Here is a 9,003-nt window from a genome sequence, read left to right as displayed (position 1 = left end):
TTCCCATGTCATGGGAGAGGCATCCCTAAGTGATCTCTCTATAAGCAATTTGATTAGGGAATGATGCGTGACAGAGTTGTCCTTACCCTTTTGGGTTTCTTCAACACTAATGCATAACATGTTATACAAGAAATTGGGAATAGTTACTAGATAATTGTACCTTATGTAACTGAGCAATTTAAAATGGTGTGCATGTAAATATGAAAATCTTCCTTCATAGGTGAGGTACCTGATAATGTGCATAACCAACTCATTGTATGGTGGTAGAAGAGATGTGCTTTTGCAACCTTTCTTGGTGATATCCAACTAAGGATCAGTTGGTATGACAAACTGAGCCCTAGCTGATCTTGCTTCACGTGTATTAGGATAATGTTCTCCTATTGCTGGTAACAATTATTTCTGCTATTCGCTCTTCTATTGCAACAACTATTAAACCCCATATAGTAGCTTCTCCCTCATTAAATATTCTTGTTAATTATGTGGCTACTTCTTCATCAAACATAGTTAAACTTAGGAAATACCCTAACTAGCCACACACATTAAAACTCCTCACTGCCTCTACGTCTAAGAGTAAAATAGTATGCTCTACTAGTTCTCATCGTTGCAATTGTCCACCCATTTTTGCTTGACAATTTCACTCTTTACTCTCCTTGCACTATTTCCCTCCTGTAATTCAGGCTTTCTTTTATTGTTTTTTTATAGACCCATTTTCACATTTATTTATTTTTAGCTAATTAATGTCGTGACAATTCATTATGAATAGTAATAATGTGGTTTTAATGAGAGTAAATCATGGATATGTGAAAATATTTCAAAAATGGAATTTGGATCACTTGAAAATTAAATATGGGTCACATCATAGCCTGACATTAAGGAATCAATAAAGAATAAGGGGTATGACACCTAGACACTCATGTACTTATAGCAATTGAGTTTCATCAATAAAAGAAGTATAAAGATTTGGAAAAAAAATCTTTATGAATAAACATTAGGTTTTAGTAACTTTCCTTGCCCCCTACGAAATATTGACTAGTGTCCACACTTTTCAGATTGAGGATGGAATATGGAACTGGCGTAACACCGCCATAATATAAATAATGTAGTACTAGATATAAACAATGAAATCTATGTACTATAAATGAATAAATATTTGAAAATATTATACCTATTAGTTGATCATTTCACATACCAAAAAGTGGCAAAAAATACAACTACAGTGACAACATACATCTGCAAACTTGCAGTGTTTATTGAAAGCACTGTAAAATGATGATGTGGAAGGTGGGTGGGTGGTAGGTAAAGAAGTGAGATGAGTTGGAAAAGAAGAAACTAGAAGATGAATGGAGAAATTTGGAACTTTATGTGGACATAAAGTTTTTATTATGGGCATGTATGAAGAAATTAGTATTGAAGAGTTGTAGGCAAGAGGTCAGCACCTTCTATTGTAAGAAGAGTTACTTGTTATGCATTTGAAGTTGGCCATTGAAATTTCTAAAGGAAGTCCTCTCTTTTTTGGGACCATTTATATAACTTGAGTCTATGGACATTGACTAAAAATGTAAAAGTCACTGGATCAATGGTACTTATCTAGATGGCTCCATTTGGAAGTACATGATTTATTTCATAGAGACCCAGCCATCGTGTCTACAACTTGCCTAGCATATCTTTAAATCTAGAATCATATAGCAATGCCTAGTCACCAATTTGAAATTTTTTATCCTTAATGCCAGAGTCATGCCATTTTTTCCTTTGCTTCTGTGTTATTTTAATGACTTCCAGAGTAGCCTTGTGCATTTCATCCAAAGAATTAAGATGCAGAAGATGTTCTCTCTATGCTATGGGAAGTTCAATGTTCAACTCTAGTGTTGTTCTTAAATTTTTATGTTCAAATTCAATGGGGAGCATTACTAATTTACCATATATTAGCTCAAATGGTGTGAACCCTGTAGTAGTCTTCCATGTTGTTCGGTAGGCCCAAACAACTTCTGGTAGTCTTCTATTCCAATCCCTTTGGTGCAAATGAATTATTTTTGTTAAGATGGCCTCTATCTCCCGATTTGTAACTTCTACTTGTCCATTAACTTGAGGGTGATAGGGGCTTGATTTTTGTTGTTTGATATTATATTGTTTCATAAGTTTTGTGATAAAGTTAGAAGTGAATTGAGAACCTTAATCATTGACAAATTCTTTGGGTACACCGTAGCGAGTAAAGATTTCTTCATATAGAAATTTTGCAACTTTGTGATCATGAGCATGCTTCATTACTTTGACTTCAACCCATTTTGTTAGGTAGATAGTACACACAAGGATATATGATTTTCCATTGAATGGAGGATCAATTGAACCAATGAATTCCATGCCCCATTTATCAAATGGTGTTAACACCAGTTATGGATTGAGAGGCATTTCATCTATTCTTATTGGTCTTCCCATCCTTTGGCATTTATCAAATGTCTATGTATAGCTAGTTGCATCTTTGTGAAGTGTAGGCCAATAGTAACCAATTGTCAAAATCTTCAATGTTGTTCTTTTTGTTGCAAAGTGTCCTCCACATGGTTCATTATGACATGCATGTAGAATGTCATATGTTTCATATTCTCTAACACATCTCCTCATAACTTGATCAAGTCTAGTGTAAAATAAGATGTTATCAATCCAAGAGAAATGGAAAATTTTTCTCTAGTAGGAGCTTCTTTTTCTTGCAAGAGAAATGTCCTGGCATTTTATTAGCTGCAATATAGTTAGCAATGTTTTCCTACCATGGAGTTTGGATAGCAATATAAAATAAATGCTCATCTATAAATGCATCATCTATTAGAGTAGTGGAATTCTCATCATGGTGGATTTTGATAGATAATCAACTACCACATTGGCTCTCCCAAGATTATCAATGATGGTGATATCAAATTCCTACAACAACAATAGCCATTTTGCTAACTTGCCTATAATGGTAGGTTTTTTCATAAGGTATTTAATTGTTACATGATTAGTATGAACAAATATGGGATAGCCAGTTATGTAATTCCAAAATTTGTTCAAAGCATAAACTACTACTAACAATTCTCTTTTAGTGACTATGTAGTTTAATTTTGGTCCATGTAGGCTCTTGCTAATATAGTAGATTGTATTTTCAAGATGTTGGGATTTTTGTCCTAGGACTACACCTATGGAATAGTTAGAAGCATCTATATGTATGTGAAAAGTAAAAGTCCAATTAGGACCCCTAAGTATTGGTGTAGTGGTCAACAATGATCACATTCCTTTGTCTAGGTAAATTCAGCCTCTTTGGTAAGTAGGGTATAAAGAAGACTAGCTATCTAACTAAAATCCTTAATGAATCTTCTATAATAACCAGCATGTCCTAAAAAAGATTTGACATCTTTCTATTTTGTAGGAGTTGTGAGTGTGATAATTACCTCTATTTTTGTAGGGTCTACTTGGATTCCAGCTTCAGAGATAAAATGCTTGAATACTATTCCTTCTTACATCATCAAGAAGCATTTCTTACTATCTAGAAATGAATTGTGCTCTTCACATCTGATGAGTACCTTATCCAAGTTTTTCAAAACTTTCACAAATGTGACACCAAATGTAGTGAATTCATCTATGTATATCTCCATGCAATCATGTGATATATCAGCGAAGATGTTGATTACATCTCTCTAGAAAGTAGCTGGTGCATTACATAAACCAAATGGTAATACAAAATAAGCATAAGTACCCCAATGACATGTAAATGTGGTCTTCTCCTGATCTTCTAGATAAATTCTTATTTGGTTGTATCCACTATATCCATCTAAAAATGAGAAGTATTTCTTTCTAGCCAGATTATCTAAAACTTGATCAATAAAAGGTAAAGGAAAGTGATCTTTCTTTGTGGCATTATTTAATTCTCTGTAGTCTACACAGATCCACCAGTTCCCTCCTTTCTTAGGTACAATAACTAAAGGTGATACCATTTACTATCAAAAATTGGATAGACAAATCTAGTATCCAACAATTTCTACAACTCTATCTTAATTATTTCATGCAATGCTAGGTTTATTCTCCTTTGAGGCTGTCGAAGTGGCAAGCTTTCTTCATTGATATATATCCTATGGGTGCAAATTTTAGGACTCAATCTTACTATATCCTTATAATCCCAAGCAAAGGCTTTTTCATGTTGATTGAGGAGCTTGGTTAATAGTTCCAATTGGGATATAGATAATTTATTGTTTACATGAAGATTAGGACCAGGGGAAAGTTCCACAGTAGTTGTTAATTCTACCATTGACAATTTTGGTACTGGTCTTGTAGATATTTCTCTTAGCAATAGTTGATCAATTATTTTAGGAGTTGTTGGGTAAACACAATCAATATAGGTACATAGTTGTAAGACAAAACTTTTATCAATATCTTTGGCCACTATACACTCATTGGTGAGAATGCTTTGTACTTTATCATCTTCTTCTTGAATTTTTAGAAAATATTGTTTATGCAACATCATGAGGTAGGCTACAAAATTTAGTTCTTCTTCTTCATCTCCTAAATCTGGCCAAATAGGTTCTCCCAAATCTAGTTGGGGTTGGGCAGGTGGATATAGTTCTAACTTCCTTATATTTTGACCATTTGAAATTGTCATATTCCCTGATCTACAACTAATTTTGGCATCAATAGTGGCTAACCAGGGTCTTCCTAATATGACAAGATAGATAGAAAGTTTGACTTTGGGTGATAGGATAAGAAAATCAATAGGGTACTCCCATGAATCTAAAGTCACTATCACATCTTCTATGAGACCATCTGGACTGACAGTTGAACTATCTACAAGTTGTAACACTATGGGAGTTATCCTTAAGTCCTCCATCCATAACCTATGCATTGTATCTTTTCTCATTACATTGATTGTTGCTCCAAGATCAACTAAAGCATTTTTCTTTGCCTATCAATTTATGATCAAGTTAACCACTGGACTACTAGGGTCTGAATATTTTGGTGTTATTACCTTCCCTCACATGATATCTGCTAGTTGTGTAACGACATGAACTATTTAAGGGTCTTTCTACTTCTACCCTAGCTTCTTAAAATATTCTTCCTTAATTGCCTTTCCATAAAGAGGGACATCCTTGATAGCTTGAAACAGAGGAATTTGAACATGTATGTTTTTTAGTTGCTCAATAATGTCAAATGTCTCTTCCTTTTGGGGTATAGATTTCTCTTTATCTAGCCTTTTTGGAAAAGGAGGATTCACTATGGTATGGTCAGTAGTCTTGCTAGATACATCAATTGGTAGGTTGATATCTAACAGTATCACTTCTAGAAGGGGTGTTGTAGGAGTATCTGCAACTTTTATTATAATAGGGTATTCTGGTGCAGACAAAGTTTTACGTGACCTTAAATGTATATCAGATACTTTGAAGGAATATATAGTGGATTGCTAACTATCTATAGTGTACATTTGTTGTTGTGCTTGCTTGTTGTTTGGATTTGATTGAGGTTGATTATGTAACTGAGTTGGCTTAGGGTTAACATTAGTTGCTATAGGAGGTGGCATTATTGTAGGAGGTGAAATTGGAAGTGGCAGTTGTGGATTATTAGGACTTTGGTTAGGCCATTACGAAGGTCCCCTCAAATGATCTACCTCACAATAGGTGTATAATAATCATGCCTAAGGCCATACTTAGGAATAGTATATTCAATCTAAGGACTATTTTTCCCACCATGAGATGCATTTAATTTGTCAACCCAGGGATGTATACTTGAAATGGTCAGCACAATATGTGCACTAGGTTTGTTAATGAGTCATTATGTTTATGTTTTAGGAAAGTAAAATGCAAGGAAAGAACATACACTTGTGTTGTAGAAAACTAACACACTTAACTCTTCACTAAAACTAATGTTGGAAATACAATTAAATGCTAACTTATATTCCAACTGAATTCATCCACTATAATTGTTCTTACAAATCCTGCAGGAACACTCAAAAAGTATGATGCTATAGGAAGGAACTTATAACTTCTACTTGCAATACTAGAAACACTCAAAAGAAATCTATACTAGTCTAATCTAATCCACCTTCCAAGTGGGCCCACTTGGTTGGCTTATGCTAATCTACTAACACAAAGTGTAAACCAAGAGTTATTTCATTATGTTCCAAAAATTCCTTACATGACAATGATACATAAAACTTTAAGAACAACTCACTGCAAGAATCAACAACTTATTTTATAAACTTTCTTCTAACCTTCTAACCCACTAATTTGATCCCTATAAATAAAGAATCAACACTTATTCAAAAAAATAAATCAAAACAAACTAACTACAAACCCATCAGAGAGAAAGAAGGAAACAGTTCATGGTATGAGTAATAAAGTCTAAGCAACCAATTTGACACAATAGTGAATGCAGAGAAAATATAGAATTCTTCATAGCTCCTCCTTGGTAGTGGTTGTCTCTTTTGGTACCATTATGACTTCTTCCATTTCACTGTAGTTGAACCTTAATGTTTTCTCCTTTAATTCCATTGGCCACCTTCAACGTTCTCCCTTAAATGCTTCCAACCATCTTTAGCTTCCCTTGCTAACAGGTTAGTTATAATGTAAAGATATTTGCAAATAAGCATAATCAAATTAAATCCAAATATTAGAACACACATTTTGATGCTTATATGAAATACTACATTATATATATAATATTGGAAAAATATGACATACTATCTACCCATGGGTTAATGGTTCTATTTTTTATTTTAATCATCAGTTCAGATAAACATAAGTCCACAAATGTCTTGGTGGTATTAAAAAAGAGTATTAAAATTATCATAAAATAGAGGCAATAATTAGCCTCATCAGTAAATACAACAATAAAATTGTTAAGAGCATCATTATGAGGTAAACCCTGATAGTGCATTTCCCCACTAAAGTCCTCAAGAAAAATAGTGAAGGTTGTGGGTTTCAAGTAACATAGGAGTCAATCTTGAGGCATATATCAAAGTGGAGGATATAGGATCAACATTGAAGGAACCTTCATTCACCATTAGGCACATGTGGAACATGGGCATGAGTTGGAATAAAACCATCGAGCATCTGACCATATGATAAGTAGATTCAAATGGAAATAGTTGTGCATCAAGTTAGGAGTCTTTTATTCCTTTAAGCCATTAGAATACAAGATTCTTGACTCAATGCACAATTGATTTCATTTGAATCTACTTAGCATATGGTTATATTGCTTGATGGTTTTTGTTTCAACTCATACCCATGAACCACATGTGCTTGATGGTGAATGAAGGCACCTTCAATGTTGATGTTATATCCTCCATTGTGATATAAGCCTCAAGCTTGACTCCCATGGTACTTGAAAGCCATGACCTTCACTATTTTTCTTGAGGATTTTTTTGGGGAAATGCACTATCATGGTTTACCTCATAGTGAGGCTCTTAAAAATTTCATTCTTGTATGTTTTGCACCACAGATGGGTAGCATTATGTCATATAACTTGCATAGTGGCTCACCTCCTATGATTACTCTACCACTTTCTACAATGATTATCTTATCATGTATTGGGTCTACAATTTAGGATACTGGGATCTATGGGTTTAACTCATATCTAATAATCAATTCCTTTATACGATACCTTTGTAAACTCACTTTCAAACTACACTTCCCAAATACTAATTTGATTATTTTCTATCAATTTATCATGAGATGGCCACCTATAAACAAATCACCAAGAATATTAAGCATAAATGAAGACCACACTTTGTGAGATTTGAGTATATGTAACATCCCTCTAGTGTTGTCTTGATTTGGTTGTATGTTATAAACCATCAAACATTCACATTTATACTTTATCATGAAAGTTCAACTTGATGAGACTCTCAATGTGACTCTTTGGTGACTTGGGCATAGATTGGAGTGCCATATGACATGCTTCTATGCATCAGGTTTGCCATTGTAATTCCTAGAGCTTAGCAGTTTTACACACTAGAATTATGCCAAATAGATGGCATAGGCTCAGGGTTCTGGATTCATCACCAATGCAGTCATCGTGGATATGCATGGAGAGTCATAGGTACACCTTCTAATGTACAAATGAATTTATCTAAGTGTTCATGACACATGCAACTAGATTTTGTGCCATATATGAACAACATCTCCCATATTACAAGAGTTTTCATGTTTTGTTGGGTATGCAACATTTATATGGATGACCTTTTTAAAGTAAGGCCATCAGTTACTAAACAATCAGGTTCTCAGATTGATTTTTAAATATCCAATTCATTTACCAAGTCTCACATGTAATCACTCAAGACCCAATTTGTATAATTTTCCTTTGTCTTTCTTCTTCTTCGTCATTCCTATGATTGAATCATGGAGACAATTGATTCATTCAACATACAAGGAATCATACCTGAGCTTGGGAAATTTTGTAACCATTCTCCACTATATTGGAAATGACTTTATGCCCTTTCCTTTCTTAGAAAGGCCAAACTGAATAATTACATTGACAAGTTCATGTCATTGCATCAATTTATGTCAAAATTTAGGTGTTCAATCAAACCATATCCAAATTTCTAGAAATGTGACATGAAAACTCGGGTCTATGTCTCAGCATCATGATTAGGATCAAATGCATGGGATGTCCCATGATGAATTAGCTGATTTCTTTCCTTCATTTGAAGGAAATTTATGAAACCTTTTCATTCTTCACATTTATCTTTCATGGCCTTTTGTAGGCTTTTTTTAGAACACCTTCTTATCTTCTAAATTTCCAAGTGTAGTGTGGAGTTTGGAAAACCTTGAAATTGTCTTTGAGTCATGACCAACTATTGCCTCAACAAAAGTCATATCACAATAGAGAGACTATGTCTTTATAAAGTCACTAAAGGCTCCAAGTATCAATTTCTTAGAAGCCTCTATGCCACAACAAATTTTGACCAAACATATGTGCTTTTAATGTTCATGGAGAATAATAGCTTGTAGATTTTGAAAATCTGAACATATCAAGTTAATAATCTCTCAA

This window comes from Cupressus sempervirens, chromosome 2 (assembly GCF_028749045.1).
Source record: "Cupressus sempervirens isolate cs-2001-9-10 chromosome 2, ASM2874904v1, whole genome shotgun sequence".
Lineage (NCBI taxonomy): Eukaryota > Viridiplantae > Streptophyta > Pinopsida > Cupressales > Cupressaceae > Cupressus > Cupressus sempervirens.
This window is presented reverse-complemented; position numbering follows the sequence as displayed.